This window comes from Bos mutus, chromosome 22, assembly GCF_027580195.1.
Source record: "Bos mutus isolate GX-2022 chromosome 22, NWIPB_WYAK_1.1, whole genome shotgun sequence".
NCBI classification, from domain to species: domain Eukaryota; kingdom Metazoa; phylum Chordata; class Mammalia; order Artiodactyla; family Bovidae; genus Bos; species Bos mutus.
In genome coordinates this window covers 23282302-23303163 of record NC_091638.1, presented here as the reverse complement: position 1 = coordinate 23303163, position 20862 = coordinate 23282302, and the positions used below count along the sequence as shown (strand labels likewise).

The 20862-nt window shown below is 41.7% G+C and overlaps 1 long non-coding RNA gene across 1 annotated transcript in view; it reads right to left on the bottom strand.

The window, feature by feature from the left end:
- LOC138984669 (uncharacterized) overlaps positions 1–20862 on the bottom strand; it is a 384932-nt gene that overhangs the window by 56266 nt on the left and 307804 nt on the right. Inside the window, exon 4 of the long non-coding RNA XR_011461919.1 lies at positions 20432–20582. This is a non-coding gene — a long non-coding RNA (uncharacterized lncRNA). The remainder of the gene's footprint in view (positions 1–20431; positions 20583–20862) is intronic.

The following is a 20862-nucleotide window of genomic DNA, read 5'->3' as shown; positions in this document are numbered from 1 at the left end:
GTTTGCGCAAACTCCAGGAGATAGTGAAGGACAGGGAAGCTTGGCATGCTGCAGTCTATGGGGTCACAAAGAGTTGGAAATGACTTAGCGACTGATGGGGATGTAATTACAGACAGCATGGCGACTGCAGTCAGTAATACTGTATTCTAAATTCGAAAGTAAAAATTTTCTAACTTCATATGGTGATCGGTAACCAGACTTACTGTGGTAATACTTTTACTACGTATACAAAAGTCCAATGATTATACTGTTTATCTAAATCTAATACAACATTGTATGTCAGTTATAGTTCAGTTAAGAAAAAAGGTAAGCAAGCAAATGTTCCCATTCAAGTTGAAATCAGTTTAAGATAGCACAAGTCCTCTTTACAATCATCTTATAAAAAGCGGAGGGAAGGAAGTAAAAAAAAAAAAGTGAAATCCAGGTTAGGCCTTCTCGTCCTCTTCTGATGTAAATTTCTGGTAGAAATCAAACTTGCCTGGAAAAGGAATGGGACTGGGCATAAAAAATCTAATAGTCATATATCCAGTATCCAAAAAAAACTTTCGGTTTTAAGATCTGCAGTATACACTTTCCAACACTGGTGGAGTCTCTCCAGGGACAAGCCTCCTCGGTCCGTAAAGCACACACCTACTTTTCCTCTGCGCCGATTTCGTGTGTTGATTCATACTTTGCATGCCCACAACATGAACACTGTGATGTTCAATTTTATCTGTCTACTTGACTGGGCCACAGGATGCCCAGAGAGTTGGTTAAACACAATTTCTGTGTGTGTCTGTGAGGACATCCCGGTGAGATTAGCATTTGAATCGAGGTCCTGAGCAAACCATATGGCTCGCCCCACTGTGGGGGGCAGGGGCAGGGGGCAATCTGTTAAGGGACTGAATAGAACAAAAAGGCAGAAGAAGTTTGAATTAGCTCTGCCTGACTGCTTGAGCTGTAACATTAATCTTCTCCTGCCCTTCATGCTCCCAATTCTCAAGTCTTCAGAGCTGGACTGGAAAATACACCACTGGTCCCCACCTCTCGGTCAGCACCAGGTTTCCTGGCTCTCCACCTTATAGATGGCAGCCTCCATAATCACAGGAACTGCCTTATAATAAATCATATACATAGACATATGCATATATGTATACACATGTACGTGGTGCTGGTGGTAAAGAACTTGCCTGCCAATGCGTGAGACTTAAGAGATGCAGGTTCGATCCTGGGGACGGGAGCATCCCCTGGAGGAGGGCATGGCAGCCCACTCCAGTATTTTTGCCTAGAGAATCCACGGAGAGAGGAGCCTGAAGGGCTGCAGTCCACAGGGTTCCAGAGTCCGATACAACTGATGCGACTTAGCACGTATGCATATGTATATGTGTGTATGTGTGTGTGTGTGTGTATATACATATATATAGTAAAGATACTGCTTCTCTTGAGAACCATAATACAAACTTTAAAAAATGTGGAACAATAGGTTACATCACAGAATGCCAACTCAAGTGTCGACAGGAGTCCTGGGGGAAACAACTGAGGGTAAGAAGCCTCCCTCCCAGTTTTGCTGAGACATCCAGCTCTCTCTGCCTTTTTCATTCTCCCTCATTCTCCAGGGATGCAGATAGATGAAGTAGTTCATCTCAGCTCCAATGGAAGAAAATACAAACAGAAAATAAAAATAGAATACGAATACAAAATAGAAATACAAATTTCTATTTCGTGCAAATACAAAATAGAAACTGACGCTTTGACTCGACAGAGGCCGTAGGACTTGACGGTACTGCAGCGCGCTGCAAACCGGCTGTTCTGTAAACAGAGGCCAGTTGTTACCAAGCCTCGGCTGACTGGTGCAGACGGCAAAGTGATACTTCAACATTTGCCCTTTTTAAAAACAGGAACAGGACATTTGGATTTACGCAAACAATCCAGTTTTTGAGGCTGGCCACTAATACAAATTTTTTTTTTAAATGACATACATTTAGGGATAAATACGTTTGGGCCACCTCTGGCTCATAGATCACTAGCTGTAGATGCCTAGGCTAAATGGAATGAGGGTGGAAGTGGGGAAAAAAACAACCCTGTAAGAACATGGTCACTTCATCGTCCTCAGAGGCTGAGAAAAGCAGATGCATTCATATGACTTCTTATGAGAAGACATGAGAACTTGTCAAATCAGGACCATATTCAATTCAAGGTAATTGAAAAGATTATTGTAATGATGTGGTGGTAATATGAATTAATTGCATAGTGATCCATCACAGATTACGGTAAGTGAAAGAGAAAATAAAAATAAACACTGAGCTGGCATAGATTTTCAGGAGGAGCAGAGAAAGACTAACCCAGAGAAAGTGGTAGATAAGAAAGAATTTCTATTCTCTTATCCATTTACTGAAAACATACAGGGACTGAAAAAAATGGGAAAAATAGTTATTGTTCTCACATGAACAAACAATTTCAAATTCAGAAGCACCATCAAAGGGTCTTCAAAAGAATGATCCTTTTGTTGAATTAATGCATTGGCCTATGGTAATTTTTCTGCTTTGTTAAAATGTTCTATATAATTTGTAACCTTGGGACAGGTGACATTATCATTCAGTCTTATTTTCTTTATTTGAAAAAGGGTGTTGAACTTGATAGCTTCTGAAAGTTCTTTCAACTTTACTATTTTAGGAGATTCTATTACAGAAGGTGATAGTTGTCCAAGGATAATTGGTACTGTCAAAAGCTCATTCAAAATGAATGCAATTCAAATGTGAACCAAAAATCCGCAGCAAATAGTGAAATATTTGATTGGAATGATATGAAAAATGAAATCAAAATTGCAAAATTTTTTGCAATGTTAACAACTTTTAAATTATAAATGCAGCTATGTATAAAATGTCAGAATGAACACAACTGGAACCAAACATTGATTATTTGGGGGTGAGAATAATTTTTTTCTGACCAATTTGAACGGTAGAGTGAAACAATACCGTTTATTTCATGTTTGACTTTCACAGTGTGATAATTAAGAGAGTCACTTCTGTAAAAGTGTTTGAAGGTTTCATCAGTTTTCCCAGGGGTCTCTCTTTATCTTTGATATTTAAATCTTTCTGTTCTGAAGCATTTATCTTGTAATCATTCTTGTCGATTTTCTCTTAATTGCTAGCTGTCTAACTCTCCTAGACCCTTATGTGTCAATGGCTTTGTGTTCAATTAGAAGAGCTTTCCTTCTCTATCATAGGCTTTCTGAAATCCCACATTTTGGAGACAAGATTTGTCGAACTTTATTTTGTAATTGCTTTGTATTGCTGAAACAAAGAATTGACAAATATTCAGTCAATAAGGTACCACCCAACATGGACAAATAGTCTCTGTTTGGGGATGGGACTAACCTTACAAAGGGTTAATTATCAGTAAATATTTTGTACTTACAAGATTCCTCACCCTCAAGTAATTTTAGGATAAAAAGCGAGCAATTAAATATTTCTTTCATTCTTTTCAGAAAATGAATTTATAGCCTTTTACATGATTCTCTTCCATTTTAGTGAATGAAACTAGTATTTTTCACTGAACACAGGATTATGTCATTATAGAAAAATTCTGATTTTTTTCTTTATCTCCTCAGTGATAGAAATCATAAATGAACCAATTGTTATTCTCTGAAGTTTATATTGAGGAGAAATAGACAAGAAAATGAGCTCATGTAATGAGTCTAAAAATCCAATTTCTGGGTATGGACCAAGGTGGGTGCAGTTTCAGACCAGGCTCCTGTGCATTCTTCAATAATAGCAACTGAGGTTTAGAATGCTAACATGACACCTGTTTGATTGCATGCTGTGAATTATATGTCATTATAGGTTTTAAAAAGTAAAATACAGATTACAAGTAAAAGGGTAAAAATAAGCCAAAAGATAAAAATTGTCAGAAAATCTGCAAAGAAATGGTCCAAACAGCCGAAATAAAAACTATCACATCCCTTTGATCAGAACCACCCACGTGAGGTTTCTTTTGAAGTTGAAATGATTAAAAAATAGTTAGCAATGTTCTAACTGGCACGTCTAAGTATAACATGACCAGGGGCAAACTGCAGCTCCTGGCTGGGCCACCCTCTGAATTAACGGTTCAAATCAAGACACTATAATGAAATCATATGTTCAGACAAAGGAGAAAATTGCAGCCCAAGGTCAGATCACCCAACAAGAATGGTCAACTGTAAGGTGATACGCCAACTTTATCGAACAGAACCTGCCCTTCAGATCCGGTAGGTGGCAGCAGCCCGATCACCTGCAGGCAGCAGACAGGGTTCCTCCCCTCACACGACGGGGAAATGTGGTGAGCACTCCCGTGCTCTGGAGGACGGTGAGCAACACTCCTGCTCTCTACCCACTAGATGCCAGGAGCACAACACCCATCTCCATCCTGCAGACTGCAGCAACCAAATGTGTCCACATGGCCAAATGTTCCCAGGGGCCACAGCTGCTCTTGGTGGAAAACCACTGGAGCTGTGGCTCTTATTTGATGGTGGTAGGACTCACCATTTTTACAGTGACTTCTCTTAAAAAAAAAAAAAAAAGTGAAAGTGAAAGTTGCTCAGTCCTGTCTGACTCTTTGCGACCCCATGGACTGTATAGTCCATGGAATTCTCCAGGCCAGAATACTGGAGTGGGTAGCCACTTCCTTCTCTAGGGGATCTTCCCAACCCAGGGATCAAACCCAGTTTCTCTAGCATTGCAGGTGGATTCCTTACTGTCTGAGCCAGTACAGGGCAGATTCTCTACTCCCCGAGGCAACAGGAAAGCCCAGCTTCCTGTCTGGTGTCTCTATTGAACCTCACTGGATAACGTCTCAACTTTTGGTCTGGAATATGCCACATTTAGGTTTCTAAGCATTGTTGTTGGGACCATTTTTGATCATTTTTAAGCTACCTGTACTATTACTCAATAATATTTCTTAAAGCTATTTTTTTCTTTGCACATAGATAGAACCATTCTAGATGCTTCAGAGGGTAGTGAATTCATTTACTACATATAGTAGACACCTCTGTACATCAGAGCTTTTGATGCTTCCAGGAATCTCAGCTGGGAAAAGTTGAACTTAATCTAAAACCTGGCAGCCACGCCAGTCAGCTCCATCTCCCTCACTCCTCCAATCAGCTGTCCTCTTAACTCTGTTTCTCACCCTGACTTCACATGGGCAGAGCCTCACATAAACAGAGCTGAAGAAAGCGCTACTTCCCATTTTCCTGGTAAGAATACTCTTCCTCCTCCTTCTATTTATTTATTTATAATTGGCATATGACATATTACTTTTAGGTGTACACTTTAAAGCTATTTTTAATGGCAATGCATTTATAATAAATGGAACACATTTATTTAAAAAGGGAACATGTATCCCATTCCCATAAACAGAAGTGCAACAGTAACTAGAAATTAATTAAAAATACATACTGAAAGCCAGAATAGCTATTAACTTCTAGCAAGATGGCACTGACAACAGGAATCTCATCAGCCTGAGGTTTGCCCTCTGGGGGATTAACAAGTGCTACAGGAGTTGAGATGTGACACCAGGCTGAGAGATTCCTTCCTCCTGTGGTACAAAAAAAGGGAAGTGAGTACTTTTCTTCCTATGTTAATCAATGCTACCTGATATCATGAACAACCTAAAATTATCGTCAAACAACCATCCCACACTCTGAAGAACATGTTGTTTGTCTATCTGTGGACTTAGCTGAAGGAGGTGTTCCTGAGGACAGGGTATAACACAAGGTTATTGCCATGGACTTCAAACCTGGATGACGTGCCTAGTGACCTAGAAACAGTGATAATTGTTCAGTTCAGTTCAGTTCAGCCGCTCAGTCATGTCCGACTCTTTGCGACCCCATGAATCGCAGCACACCAGGCTTCCCTGTCCATCACCAACTCCTAGAGTTCACCCAGACTCATGTCCATCGAGTCAGTGATGCCATCCAGCCATCTCATCCTCTGTCGTCCCCTTCTCCTCCTGCCCCCAATCCCTCCCAGCATCAGAGTCTTTTCCAATGAGTCAACTCTTCGCACAAGGTGGCCAAAGTACTGGAGTTTCAGCCTTAGCATCATTCCTTCCAAAGAAATCCCAGGGCTGATCTCCTTCAGAATGGACTGGTTGGATCTCCTTGCAGTCCAAGGGACTCTCAAGAGTCTTCCAACACCACAGTTCAAAAGCATCAATTCTTCGGCGCTCAGCTTTCTTCACAGTCCAACTCTCATATCCATACATGACCACTGGAAAAACCATAGCCTTGACTAGATGGACCTTTGTTGGCAAAGCAATGTCTCTGCTTTTCAATATGCTATCTAGGTTGGTCATAACTTCTCTTCCAAGGAGCAAGTGTCTTTTAATTTCATGGCTGCAGTCACCATCTGCAGTGATCTTGGAGCCCAAAAAAATAAAGTCTTACACTGTTTCCCCATCTATTTCCCATGATAACTGTACCTCCTCATAAAATTGTCATTTGACAGTTCCATGAGCTAATCGACATAGAGTAGTCAGCAAGCTTGGAATGTTGTTGGCACACAATGCTTTTGAAAAGTGCCATTTCTCAAAAACACAGCCTGTCTTTGATGTTGAGTCTCCAGGGCCAGTCAGTATCTTCTGGAAGTGAAAACTCTTTCCTTCCCTCCCTGCCCCTTCTCTCTCTCAAATTATCTCTCTCTGAATTATCACAGTGTAGAACAGTCACAGGAGAGCTCTGCCCTCAACATTTCTAATTTCTTCCTGGACTCAGGAGCTTTGTGAGGTTCAGTCAGGGGCTTGCCTGCTAGATAGGCAAACAGTCCCTCTGGTAAGGTTCAACGTCTCCTATCACCATTGGCAAGCATCTCCTACGTCTCCTGCATTGCAGATAGAGTCATTATCTCTTGAGCCATTTGGTAGTCACATGTAGAATCCTACACCGAGGACATTCACCTTCATAGAGGGATGCGGCCAACCCTCATGCTGGGAGGCAGTGAGTGAATAAAACTGACAACCACTGAAGCACTGTGCCAGACCTTCCTTGCTTAATCTTCTTAACTGTGAAGTTCCTATCATTCCCCCCAAAAAATGATGAATGGAAAGCTCAGGGAACTTGCCCAAGCTGTGATGTTTAGCAACTGGTAGATTTGAATCTACATCTGATCCTAAAATGGGCATGTTATACCTCATAGGTAGCAAACAGGCCTCTGTGGAATACGAACAAATCTACTGAAAATGTTAACAGTCTGCATTTGCACAGTATTTTAGACCCTTTCAAAAGATTTTCACAGCCAGTATTTCATTTGTATTTACAAACCCCCATTTCGCAGAAAAGCAGCTCATTGATTCCAGAGGGTGACTTACACCTTACACAGAGATTCACAGATATTTAGCTCATCCAGTTAACTTACTTTGGCAATAGGGGGTCATTCCAGTGTAAATGTGTGTTCTTTGGTCATTCCAAACTTGAAGCTGCAGTGCCAAGGCTGGGAGAGGTTTTCATTTGTATCACTGTGTTTCATTTATTACTGATTTAATTCTCAAACTGAGACAAGCTCATACTTTTCTAGTCTCAAAATTCCATGAAAGCCGAATTTTTTTTAAAATGAAGATGTCTCCTAAGTATACACGTTTCATCAAACATAATCTGTGATTTCTACCTGGTACTTTTCTCTTGGGCTGTGGACTAGTAAATATTTTCATGGCTATTTTAATACTATAGAAGATAATGGGTTCTAATATTCTGATTCAAATTATTCAGACATGCTGAAAAGATTACACAAGGCTTTACAATCCACACCCTATCCTGATGTTCTACATGAGTGTCTGGATTCTTTCTTTCCTCACCCACTGTTTTACTTTCCCAAAATACTTGGTAACTTGGAGGCAACTTTGCTTTTAAGTTTTATTTTCCTACTGCCCAAACCTAGAGATAAAGCAATCTGATACTCCAAATCATACCTAAAACGAATCATAAAAGTATGGAAGGAAAGTATGCCTCTAAAAGCAGCAGGGAAGTTTCGTGATGATAAAAGAGAGGTGCTAGGAAACGTGCCTAGATAAGTCGTTCCTCCTAAGACCTCCCTAGACTGAATGTGTCCTTTGAGGCCAATTCCCAGATTTCTAGTTTATTTCTGCTTTTGATGTCTGCTAATTGGCTACAAGGAGAAGGCAATGGCACCCCACTCCAGTACTCTTGCCTGGAAAATCCTATGGATGGAGGAGCCTGGTAGGCTGCAGTCCATGGGGTCGAGAAGAATCGTACACGACTGAGCGACTTCACTTTCATGCATTGGAGGAGGAAATGGCAACCCACTCCAGTGTTCTTGCCTGGAGAATCCCAGGGACGAGGGAGCCTGGTGGGCTGCCGTCTATGGGGTCGCACAGAGTCGGACACGACTGAAGCGACTTAGCAGCAGCAGCAACAACTGGCTACAGAAAAGCAAAACAGAAAGGTTTTCCTTCACTTAAAAAGTATTCCTTTTGGTCCTTCCCTGGCAGTCCAAAGGATTCTGTGCTTTCACTGCAAGGAGGATGGGTTAGATCCCTGGTCAGGGAACTAAGATCCCAAAAGCTGTGTGTCCAGGCCAAAAAAATGGTATTTGTTTTATTTTTTTGAAAGTGTAAGTTTAAGAGAACTGCATCAGAGAGAGCTGTCTCAGAGGGAACACTTCTATGCATAGTCAGCATAACTTAGTACACTGGTTCTGGGATTTCCACAGTCATTGTGAGTTCTTCCAGGAGACAGTCTGGCTTGGCCTCCAAGGCTCTCTGTCTAAGCCTAGTCAGGCTAAGTCACTGATGGTCAGACGCTCAGGCCTTCCCTACTCTTCTCTATGGGTCTTTGGCAGACTATAAAGTGGGAGCTTATCTTAGCTGTGTCTCGATTCCTTTTCAGTGTTTATTACCCTCTTGGACCCTTCTCTGTCCTCATTTCTAAACTGGATTATTACAATAGCTGGAGAATGTGACAGATGCTGGTATAAATGGAGGAAACTTTTTTTTTTCTTTTTCCCCTTGGGCATCAGCCAATATTTCCCTTTGAGTTTGCTAAGGAGGGCAGGCATGTGAGTGTGATCTGGTCACTGGAAGGTGGGCAAAGGCAGGTCCTAATTCCAGGTCTTTTCCAGATACAGGATGATTGGAGGTTTAGTCACTAAGTCACGTCTGACTCTTTTGTGACCCCCATGGACTGTAGCCTGCCAGGCTCCTGTGTCCATGGGATTCTCCAGGTAAGAATACTGGAGTGGGTTGCCATTTCCTTCTCCAGGAGATCTTCCCAACCCAGGGACTGAACCCAGTCTCCTATACTACAGGGAGATTCGTTACTGACTGAGTTACCAGGGAAGCCTTGTTTCCCTGATTGACTGTTTGTAATTGGCAATGGGCTACTAGGAACTGGAGCCCCAAGTTGATTAGAACAGGACCAAAATTAAAAGAAAGAAGGCTCTGAGTTAGAACTCTCCAATGAATGGAGTCCAGGAACTTTTAACATATGGCTATTATGGCATATACTTGAAATTAACTTTGGGAGGCTGAATAATGCCCCCTCCCACCAAAGATGTCCATAACCTAAACCTTAGAAGTTATGAGCTGCCTTACACAGGGACTTTGCAAATATGATTAAGAATCTTGAGATTATCCTGGATTATCTGGGTGGGCCCAATGTAATCATAAGAGGGAGGCAGAAAGATACTTGACCACAGGAGAGGAGTGTCAGTGTGAAACTTGACCAGGCATTATTGGTCAAGGAATGGAAGAAGGATCAGCCTTCAAGTTGGAAAATACAAGGGATCAGATTCTCTCCTAGAGCCTCCGGAAGGAATGAGGCCTGCTGGCGCCTTGATTTGAACTCAGTGAGACTGATTTTAGGTTTCTGATCTCTACAACTGTAAGTTAATTTATGCAGCTTTCTGTGTCTAATCTGTGGTAATTTGTTACAGCAACAGAAGGAAAGGAATACACAGGCCTTTTGATTTTCTCCCTCTGGTTGTCTTTTATATGGTTTGTATTGCTGTCTAGGCCACTTTGGGTAAGTGAGACTGTCCTGTGAATGATAATGATAGGTAGTATGCGCTGTGCCTTAACCGTGGGCAAGTGACTATCCCTACCATTTTCCAGTTCTTGTATCATTTAATCTTCAAAACAAGTCCAGGAGACAGATCAAATGATTCATTTCCTATCTCTGGAAATGAAGGCAACTTTTAGAGAGATGAAGTAATTTACCCACAGTCACAGAGTTTATTGCTGATATATGCACGTGGTACAATACCACAGCTTATACTTTTAGCTGTGTAGAGTGTAGCTATGTAAGTATCTCCATATGTGTGATACACACGCTCTAGAAGCTCTGGGAAAACTTGATTTTAAAAAACTGTTAGCATAAATAATATGATAGTAAAAACACCACTCTAAAACACTCCATTTAGAATATGTATTCACACTTTCCCAGGTAAAAAGGGCACATTTTATATTCATCTGTAGCTATGGCTTAAAGATTGACCAATAACTCAGGTCAGGTTGCAGCAGTTTTACCCAAGTGGCTCACTTCCTGTCATCAGATTGCACTAGGTAAAATAAGAACAATAAAAATTAATTTAAGTTTCCCTCATTGTATCATAATAGGTTATAATGAACTGAAATTATATACTTAATTTTTTGCATAGAACGTGTCAGGCCATATTCAATAATCTGACTTTTATTCAATGAACTGTTTGGACTTACTCAGCTCTAGAAAATCATTTAGATGGTGGAGAGATGCTAAGGGACCATGGCAATTCTTATCTTTCTGAAATAGAGGTGCCTGCTGTGACTGTTCAGATTTTATTGGGCACTTCACTCCTCCCAGTCTGAGTGTTCTCATCCATAAAATGAGACACCTTCCTGTCTTATCTGTCCATTGGGGTTGCTGTGAGGCTGAAACAGATCACATGTGTGAAAACACTTGGAAAACAGAAGCCCTACTGAAACAAAAAAGGATTCTCATTAAACTTTAATTCTAACAGAAAGTCTAAAACACTTAGCTATTAAAATCTCAATGTTTCAAAAGAAGTTTTTAGGAAAAGAGAAACAGATACTGAAAACTCCTTAATTTCATGAAGTTTCAGTTTAAGAAGATGGAGCTTCTCTTTGTGCTGCTGGAAGCCTGAGAAGGAGAAGCAGCATAAAGCTGCCTAAGCTCTCCCTGAATCTTGACTTGCATTGTCCGGCTGATACTTGTCACGTGCTAGATTTCTAGGCCATGCCCATGCTTTGAGATAAGGAAAGGCCTGGATGATTATAAATACTTTAACACCCTAGCTATCTTCTCCTAAGATCAGTAGATACTCAAAGCATCTCACTGACCCCTTCAGGTCTGAACTCAATCAGAGGCCAGCTTCTTCTTAGCTCCTCTGAGCCACTTTCCGGCAGCTGCTGGTGGAGGGGGTGGAGAGATGATGGAATGACACGTGAAGGAAGCTACTAGCACTGAAGTGAAACAGAGAGTTCTCACTGTGCCCCCAGCACCTGACATGAGACAAGACCGGGTACGTGTTCGTCAAACATCAAAGGAAGACAGAGCCACGATCAAGGCAGGTGTGAAAAGCCAAACAGCGTGGAAGGCCATCACTGCGGGAGGAGGAAGAGAAAGAAGAGAGGAAAGGAGAAAGTACTACTGTCGTACCCTTAGTATTTCTCATTCTCGTGTCATGAATTAGCCAGTAAAAAAAAAAAATCCATCAGAAGTACGCAATACCAAAGGTCATTCAAAGATCCATGACCCAACAAAGATGGCGATCTACCAGAAAGATGACCTCTTAATCCAAACTTGACAGAGTAAATCAGACTTTCTGAGTCCAAATCCTGACTCTGTTACTTATAATCTGTGTGATTTTCATCAAATTCCTTATTTTCTTTGATTCAGTTTCTTTATTGGTAAAGTGAGATAATAAATCAATTCTACCTCAGAAGTTGTTGTAAATATAGAGTTAATATATATATAAAAGCTCAGAACAGTGCCTAGAATTTATTATTGACTGTGGTAGGCTTATAATGGCTCCCAAAGGTATATCCACATCTGAATCCCTGTGTGAAATTAGCAGTTAATTTTATGGGTCAACTTGGCTGGAACATGGTGCCCAATATCTGGTTAAACATTATTCCAGATTTTTCTAGTAAGTGTTTTTGGATGAGTTAACATTTAAATAAGCAGACTTTGAATAAAGCAAATTACCTTCCATAATGTGGATGAGTCTTATCCAGGCAAATTAAAGGTCTTAATTGACAAAGACTTATCTTCTCCAAGCAAGAAGGAATTCTGCCTGCAGACTACTTTTGGACTACAAAAGTAGTAGTAGAACTACAGCTTCTTCCTAAGTCTATAGCCTGTTGGCCCACCCTGCAGATTTTGGACTCACCAAGCATCCCACAGTATCAGATCAAATCAGATCAGTCGCTCAGTCGTGTCTGACTCTTTGCGACCCCATGAATCACAGCACGCCAGGCCTCCCTGTCCCTCACCAACTCCCGCAGTTCACTCAGACTCACGTCCATCGAGTCAGTGATGCCATCCAGACATCTCATCCTCTGTTGTCCCCTTCTCCTTCTGCCCCCAATCCCTCCTAGCATCAGAGTCTTTTCCAATGAGTCAACTCTTCGCATGAGGTGGCCAAAGTACTGGAGTTTCAGCTTTAGCATCATTCCTTCCAAAGAAATCCCAGGGCTGATCTCCTTTAGAATGGACTGGTTGGATCTCCTTGCAGTCCAAGGGACTCTCAAGAGTTTTCTCCAACACCACAGTTCAAAAGCATCAATTCTTCGGCGCTCAGCCTTCTTCACAGTCCAACTCTCACATCCATACATGACCACAGGAAAAACCATAGCCTTGACTAGACGAACCTTTGTTGGCAAAGTAATGTCTCTGCTTTTGAATATGCTATCTAGGTTGGTCATAACTTTCCTTCCAAGGAGTAAGCGTCTTTTAATTTCATGGCTGCAGTCACCATCCCTCAGTATAGCATCAGTCAACTGCTTAAAATAAATCTCTCAATCTCTCTTTCTCTCTCTCTATATATATATGTATATGTATATACACGTACACATATATGCATATATCTATAGATAGACATACCATAACTCATTTTATTGCATTTTGCTTTACTGAGCTTCACAAATACTGCATTTTTCCCCCCAAATTGAAGGTTGGCGGCAACTGTACATCAAGCAAGTCTATTGGCACTATTTTTCCAGCAGCATTTGCTTATTTTATGTCTCTGTGTCATGTTTTGGTAACCCTAACAATATTTCCAACATTTTCAATATTATCGTATTTGTCATGGCAATCTGTTATCAGTGATCTCTGATGTTACTACTACAGTTTACTGAAGGCTTCTCTTCTATGTGTCTTTCCCCTTTGTGTGTGGGCATATGCATCTCTGTGTACAGACACACACACACACACACACACACACACACACACACACACACATCCTGTTGACTGTGTTTCTCACAAGTCAAGGAATGCTGAGGAATGCCAAAAACTACCCAGAAAATTAGAGAAGGCAAGACATGGGTTCTCCCCAGAGGAAATACAGCCCCAATGACACACTGATTTTGAACTTGCAGAACTGTGAGAGATTGCTGCTGCTGCTGCTAAGTTGCTTCAGTCGTGTCCGACTCTGTGCGACCCCATAGACGGCAGCCCACCAAGCTCCCCTGTCCCTGGGATTCTCCAGGCAAGAACACTGGAGTGGGTTGCCATTTCCTTCTCCAATGCATGAAAGTGAAAAGTGAAAGGGAAGTCACTCAGTCGTGTCCGACTCTTAGCGACCCCATGGACTGCAGCCTACCAGGCTCCTCCATCCATGGGATTTTCCAGGCAAGAGTACTGGAGCGGGGTGCCACTGCCTTCTCCAGTGAGAGATTATGTTCCTATTATTTTTTATTCATTTAGCGGTGCCTGTGGCTTAGCTGCAGCACATGCGGTATCCTCAGTTGTGGCGTGTGGCATCTAGTTCCCTGACCGGAGATCAAGCCCAGGCCTCCTGCATTGCGTGTGCAGGGTCTTAGCCTCTGGATCACCAGAGAAGTCTCTGTTCCTATTATTCTAAGCCACCAACCCTGTGGTCGTGTGTTACAGCAGCACTTGGAAACTAATACACTTAAGACACAGGTATTGTCTATTAGTACTCAGTATCTCCTCACTTTACTAGACATAAAACACTGAGCAGTTTTAACAAAGTCCAAAACCAAGAAGAAAACAAGCAAATTTTCTGAGTATCTGTATCGATGTTTATCCATGAATATTTTCACACATCACTCCACAGATCCTCAGTCAGAAGATCGCTCTAAATGTTGACACCTAGTATTAATATTACAGATAGTTGTTGTTGTTCCGTTGCTGAGTTGTTCCACCTCTTTGCAACCCCATGGACTACATCACACCAGGCTTCCCTGTCCTCCACTATGCCCCAGAGTTTGCTCAAGTTCATGTCCATTGATACCAAATGATACCATTGCCAAAAATTTTCCCTCCTCTGGATCCACAGAAGACAGTCCTCCCAAACTGCCTTGATCCCCCACTGGAGTGGGCGGGGGAACTCATCTTTGAGTCCCTCAATGAATCCCTCCCCCACCAGGTTCTGCAGCAGCAGTCCACGGAGCCATCCCTAGAATGAGGGGCCCCAAGGCACTATGATATTGGGAGAAGCATCCTCAAGCCTTTCATGTTTGTGGGGCCCAGGGAGAAGCTTGAACTTGGGTCCCAAGTTGGCAAACACAACTGGAACTCATCTTTATCCTGCATTCTAGTGCTGGCTCATGAAGTAGGATGTGCTGAGTGTTTTGGACAAAGGAAAGTTTGCCTCAACCTAGATCACGTCAATCTCTAGGGCAGAATATAAGATCAAGGACCCAACTGCACAAAAGGCTCCTTGTGAAACCATTCAGGCCAGTTATGTCTCACCCATGCTCATTAAATCCTTTACTGTGCGCGTTCTTGACCTCCAGTCATGAGTGTGCTCAGTCACTCAGTCATGTGTGACTCTTTGCAACCCCATGGACGGTAGCCCACCAGGCTCCTCTGTCCATGGGATTCCCCAGGCCAGGATACTGGAAAGGTTTGCCATTTCTTTCTCCGGGAGTCATTAGTGTAGCCCTTCAGTATTTTTCAATATCTCTGTACCTCTTGTGGGGGCTTCCCCAGTGGCTCATTGGTAAAGAATCTGCCTGCAATGCAGGAGACGGAGGTTCAATCCCTGGGTCAGGAAGAGCCTCTAGAGAAGGAAGTGGCAACCCACTCCAGTATCCTTGCCTGGAGAATCCCATGGACAGAGGGAGCCTGGTAAGCTATACTCCATGAGGTCGCAGAATCAGACACGACTCTGAGCGCAGGCGCACACACATAACTCCTGTACTTTTACTCTTCAAATAAACTCATCACTTCTACCACAGCCTCATCCTACACGATCCATAAATTCATGAGTTTGATGCAATGTGATAGCTATGTGACTCAAATAGTCATCACATATATATTTCTCCCACTGAAAACTATCCTGGGTATCTTTAGTTGTCAATTTATCACAGCGTATCACATGCACACTATGTAGCAAATGCTGCCATTATGTGTATGCGGCCTGGGGCTCACTGGAGCCGTGGAGGCCTCCTCAGCGGGGGCTGAGGTGTCGGAAAGGGACCAGAAACCGCTTTTCTCCTTAGTGCTAACAATCTTAGCAAATGGTCAAGATAAAACACCAATCCCCACCCATCTGCCTTAAATCATTCTCATTCCAACCTCTCCAGGGAAGAAAGAGGCTCTCTTGTGACCCCCAGATCAGGGGAGGACTGAGCTGTTTCCCTGACAGGGTGGAGGTGGCGAAACAAGGCAGCCTTGAGGTGGTGATGACTAGAAGTGTGCTAGGCGGAGGGGATCTGTAGAGAATCTTGAGTCAGGGGTCAAGGCATGACGCCTTGTCAGTTCAGTCAGGTGGGAATGGCACCAGGGAACAATATTCACACCTGGGGAATGAGGGTTTAGGGCTCGATTAGAGGCGACAGATGGGTCTGCCCCCATACAGTGGTGGGAATGGAGCATCTGGGACTTCTGACAGCCCTGAGCAATGGCGAGGTGGCTTCCTGGTAGATGACTCTGGACAATAAACTCACCATTCAGGGAAACTCAGCAGCTGGCTCATTCTAGTTTAGGGCACAGCTCTTCTTTTCTCCTCAGTTTCTCCAGCTGGCTCTACATTCATGACCTAATCACATTTCAGGTTTTTAAGCTGATTTTTCTACCTCCTATTGCATGGCGAAACCCAAGGAACATTCCTCTCCAGGGTTCTACCTTACACTGATTTCATCTGCACTCTGTGCTGGGTCTTCTCGGCTGACAGCAGAAGAAAGCAGCAGAAAGGGGAAGCCCTCTGAAAAGGGGGGCACTGCCTTGTCACACCCGGACTCAGCAGCATCTTCCAAATGAGGCAGCTGAATTCTAGTCACCCCGGTATCTGGCAATGACGACCCACTGAATAATGCCACGTCTGTCCTCTCCGCTCATCCTTGTGCCTCAGTGCATCTCGATTTGCTTGGGAACCTCCTCCTAGGAAACTAACACCCAGCACTATCTGTCTAGACATATTCTATTGCCTCTAACACCATCGGTCATGGAAAGATCTTTTAAAATGTTAATAACTTGTCTCATTTATATAAAAAGGTTAATATTTGAAAATGTCGTCCCCCTGTGTCTCATCTACACCTTAACATAATGTTCTATATTTGCAGTGTGCTCTCTGTGACACCGATGCAGGGAATAAATGAATATAGATTGAAATAATTAAGGGAAAAAGGCAAAAATTATTCTGAAACTGATGCCAACTTTTGTCTTTCAGTCTATTTTTTGTTTGTTTAATAAGGTATCTGAAGCTAGAAATTAAAAAATAATGATATGATAATGTCAGTTTCTTTCTAGTGCATCAACAGTGGCTATAAATCTAAATTTAATTTTATATTTAATAAACCCCTCCACATTCCCTGCATTAGAGTCAGGAAGCTGATTTGCTTCATCCCAATTGCTTTTCCTGCACATTAAGCTGAATATTGTATCTAATCATCCGCTTTAGTGCCTTCCAAACACATCCAACTTAAAACCTGCCTCAAAATCGGTTTGGTTGATAAAACTTGTTATCCTTTTTATATGATTTATGTTGATCTACCTTTTTGAACATTATTCTTAATTATCTTTGCTGCCTTGCAATTTATAACTTTAGGCCACCTAAAATGTACAAGTTATTATTTGATTTAGCTTTGCCCTCACATCTTTGACAGAGCATACTTTAGCTTCTAAGAACCTCCACAGTTTGATTTCTATGCCTTGCCTGTGTATCTAATAGTCCTTTGAAATAAAAACCAGATACTCTTAAAGCTTCTTTTGGTAAGTGTGAAAAAGAGAGCTGGGATAGGACCTGGAGTGGTGTGGAGGTAAGGGAGTGGGTGGAGGGCGGCAGCAGTGGCTGGAGCAGAGCTTTTAAATGAGTTTCTACCAATCATTCCAAAATAACGTAACATGTGTACACAGTTCAGATTGTGCAACCATGACTGTTCACATCACCCAAACTTGGAAGACTAGATACCCACTCAGACCAGATATACTCTTGATTAGTAGTTATGAGCTACTGAAGACATCATTTCATACAGACTGTATAAACTATAAACTTCTGTATTAGAGTCTGTTTTGATGAACTATAGGTTGACCTTTCTATAAATCAAAGTGGCTCAGTGGTAGCAATTTCAAATGGTTCAACCTAAAAGTGGGGAAACCTAAACCCTCTCTGTCCTCTAAGCAAAGATGGCAGTGTTCTCAAAGTCCCAATGAGGGAGTCACTAATGGAATTCGGTAAATCAAAGCTGCTGTTAGTGGAGCAGGGGCTGGGCCTCCGGGTCTACTCCTAATGGTGGTGTGCTTGGCACAGAAGGGGGAGAAGGGGTAGAGATTTAACCCAGCTCCAGATTAGCCCCTATTTTTTGGATCATATGAAAATTTGACAGGTTACTTCCAAATCTTGTCTGTCAGTATGTAGCTACTCTGTATTTGCAGAAGGCTTAACTAAAGCCTAAGTAGCTCACTTTTTCCATGATGTGATTATTCCTAAGGTTACTGGTCTAATCCTTTTCGTATATCCTTTCCTCCCATATGAATATGGGAACATATTTTTGTATTTTAAATAGTGTCTTTTTTATGAAATATTTAAACAACTCAGATGTAAAATGTCCTTCCTTATCCTCAGTCATCAGACCTTCCAGATTTTTTATACATACATATAAACATATACATCTTAAATGAAAATAGGTCACACTATATTTCCTATTCTATATTATGCTTTGATCATATCACAGCACACTGAAGACATCTTCCAGTGTCACTACAGAAGGATCTGCCTTAATGATTAAAATCATTGAATAGCATTCTCCCTATCATCACATCATCATTTAAAAAGTCAATCCCCCTCCCCCAAATTGGACAGCCAAATGCAGACAGATGAAACTGGACGACTACCTCACACCATACACATGAATTAACTCAAAATGGTTTAAAACCTTGAATATAAGACCTGAAACCATAAAACTTCCAGAAGACGACATATATAATATGTTCTTTGGCATTAGTCTTGACAATATCTTTCTATATGTGTCTCTTCAGGCAAGGGAAACAAAAGCAAATAAACAATTGGGATTACATCAAACTAAAAAACTTCTGCACAGCAAGGAAACCATCAATAAAGTGAAAAGATAACCTACTGAATGGCAGAGGATGTATCAGATAAGGAGTTGATACCCAAAATATATAAAGGGCTCATAACAATTCAACAGCAAAAGAATCAAACTAACTCAATGGGGGGAAAAAATGAACAGATGAATTATTTTTTTTTTCAACAAATACCCACAGATAGCCAAGAAGTACATGAAAAGAGGTTCAATATCACTGATGCTGCTGCTGCTGCTAAGTCGCTTCAGTCGTGTCCGACTCTGTGAGACCCCATAGACGGCAGCCCACCAGGCTCCCCTGTCCCTGGGATTCTCCAGGCAAGAACACTGGAGTGGGTTGCCATTTCCTTCTCCAATGCGTGAAAGTAAAAAAATAAAGTGAAGTGGCTCAGTCATGTCTGACTCCTAGCGACCCCCTGGACTGCAGCCCACCAGGCCCCTCCATCCATGGGATTTTCCAGGCAAGAGTACTGGAGTGGGTTGCCATTGCCTTCTCCATCACTGATGATGAGGGAAATGAAAATCAAAATCACAATGAGATGTCACTTCATTCCTAAGAGAAACGTTATTTAAAAAAACAAAAATGAAATAACGAATTTTGAAAAGGATGTAGAGAAAAGGAAACCCTCATGCACTGCAGGTGGGCATGTAAACCGGCGCAGTCCCTATGGAAGACAATACGGAGATTCCTCAGAAATAAGAACAGAAGTATCACCTGACCCAGCTGTCCCACTGCTGGGTCTTCATCCAAATCATAAGAAAACACTAATCTGAAAAGGCATCTACAAAAGCCAAAATTCTGAAACAACCTCAGTGCCCATCAAGGTATGTGTGGATAAAGATGTGAGAAATATACATACATACTTAGACACGATGGCGTAGTACTCAGCTATAAAAAGACAAAAGCCTGCCAGCTGTGACACCTGGATGGACCTTAAAGGTATTAGGCTAAGAGAAAGAAGTCCCATGGAGAAAGACAAATACTGTATTGTCTCACTCATTTGTGGAAGTAAAGAGCTAATAAAGAAAACAAAATAAACAACTGATAAAAAACAAACCAAACCAAGCAAAAACAAACAAGTAGACACAGAGGACAGAGTAGCGGTTGCCAAAGGCGAAGGGGTAGGGGGAGTGAGGAATCACTGTATGGTGGCTGACAGAGAAAAAATTTTTGTGGTGAGCGTACTCTAGGGTATACAGCAGTAAAAATATAATGGTGTCTACATAAAACATATGTTACAAATCAAATGTTACCTCAAAAAAAAAAAAAAAGGCAAAACCCAAATAAGGACATTTGGATTTATTCTAATTTTTGGCTATTAGGAGTAATTCTGCAATAAATATTCCTGTACATACAACTTTGTAAGCTTATACAATTACTTTCTCAGAATCCATTACTAGAGGAGGAACTGCTAGATTAAAAGGAAGGTACTTGTCACACACACATGGCTTTTCAAGTTAGACCCCCACCACAACTTTATGAGTTTACCTCCTGTACCCTAACTAGTCCCAAGTATCATTGTGCCTTTTGGTCTTTTCTTTGATAGAGAACTAATGATATTAACTGTTTCACTTCAACTGTTAAATTCTTAGCATAATAAAGAACTTCACATACACACAATGACATGTGAATTTCTTCTTTAGTCATTTCTATTTTTCAGGACTCTCAATTACAAGTTATCCATCTCAAATTCGTCTAAAACATGTCAGTCAACAAGAAAGGGATGTACTGACTCACCAGCTGGATGAGACGCGGGGTGCCTCAGAAAACTGGAGGAAGAACTGTAGGAACCTGAGCTTTACGGGCTGGATCAGGAAATTCGTGCTGCTAAGACTCCACGTCTTTTTTCTCCAGGTCTCTGCTTGAATCCAGATTGAAGGCAGGCTCTCTGTAAGGCAAGGAGAATAAGTGGCTATTATTATTCTAGATTCACTTCCTTCTGGTTTGGAAACCTCACTGATAAGACAAGGTCTCTCTTCGATTTCTGAGTATCAGTCCCAGAGAAGTGCTCTAGCTGGTTCTGCTTGAGTCAATAGTTGTGTCCAGGACACCAAGTACTGCAACTGATGCACCTATCCTTGTGTCAAGAGTCAGATTCTGTTACACCAGTAAGTTTGATGGAGGATAAATGTATCAGGTAACTTAAAATAATTGTCAAGTGTCCTTGC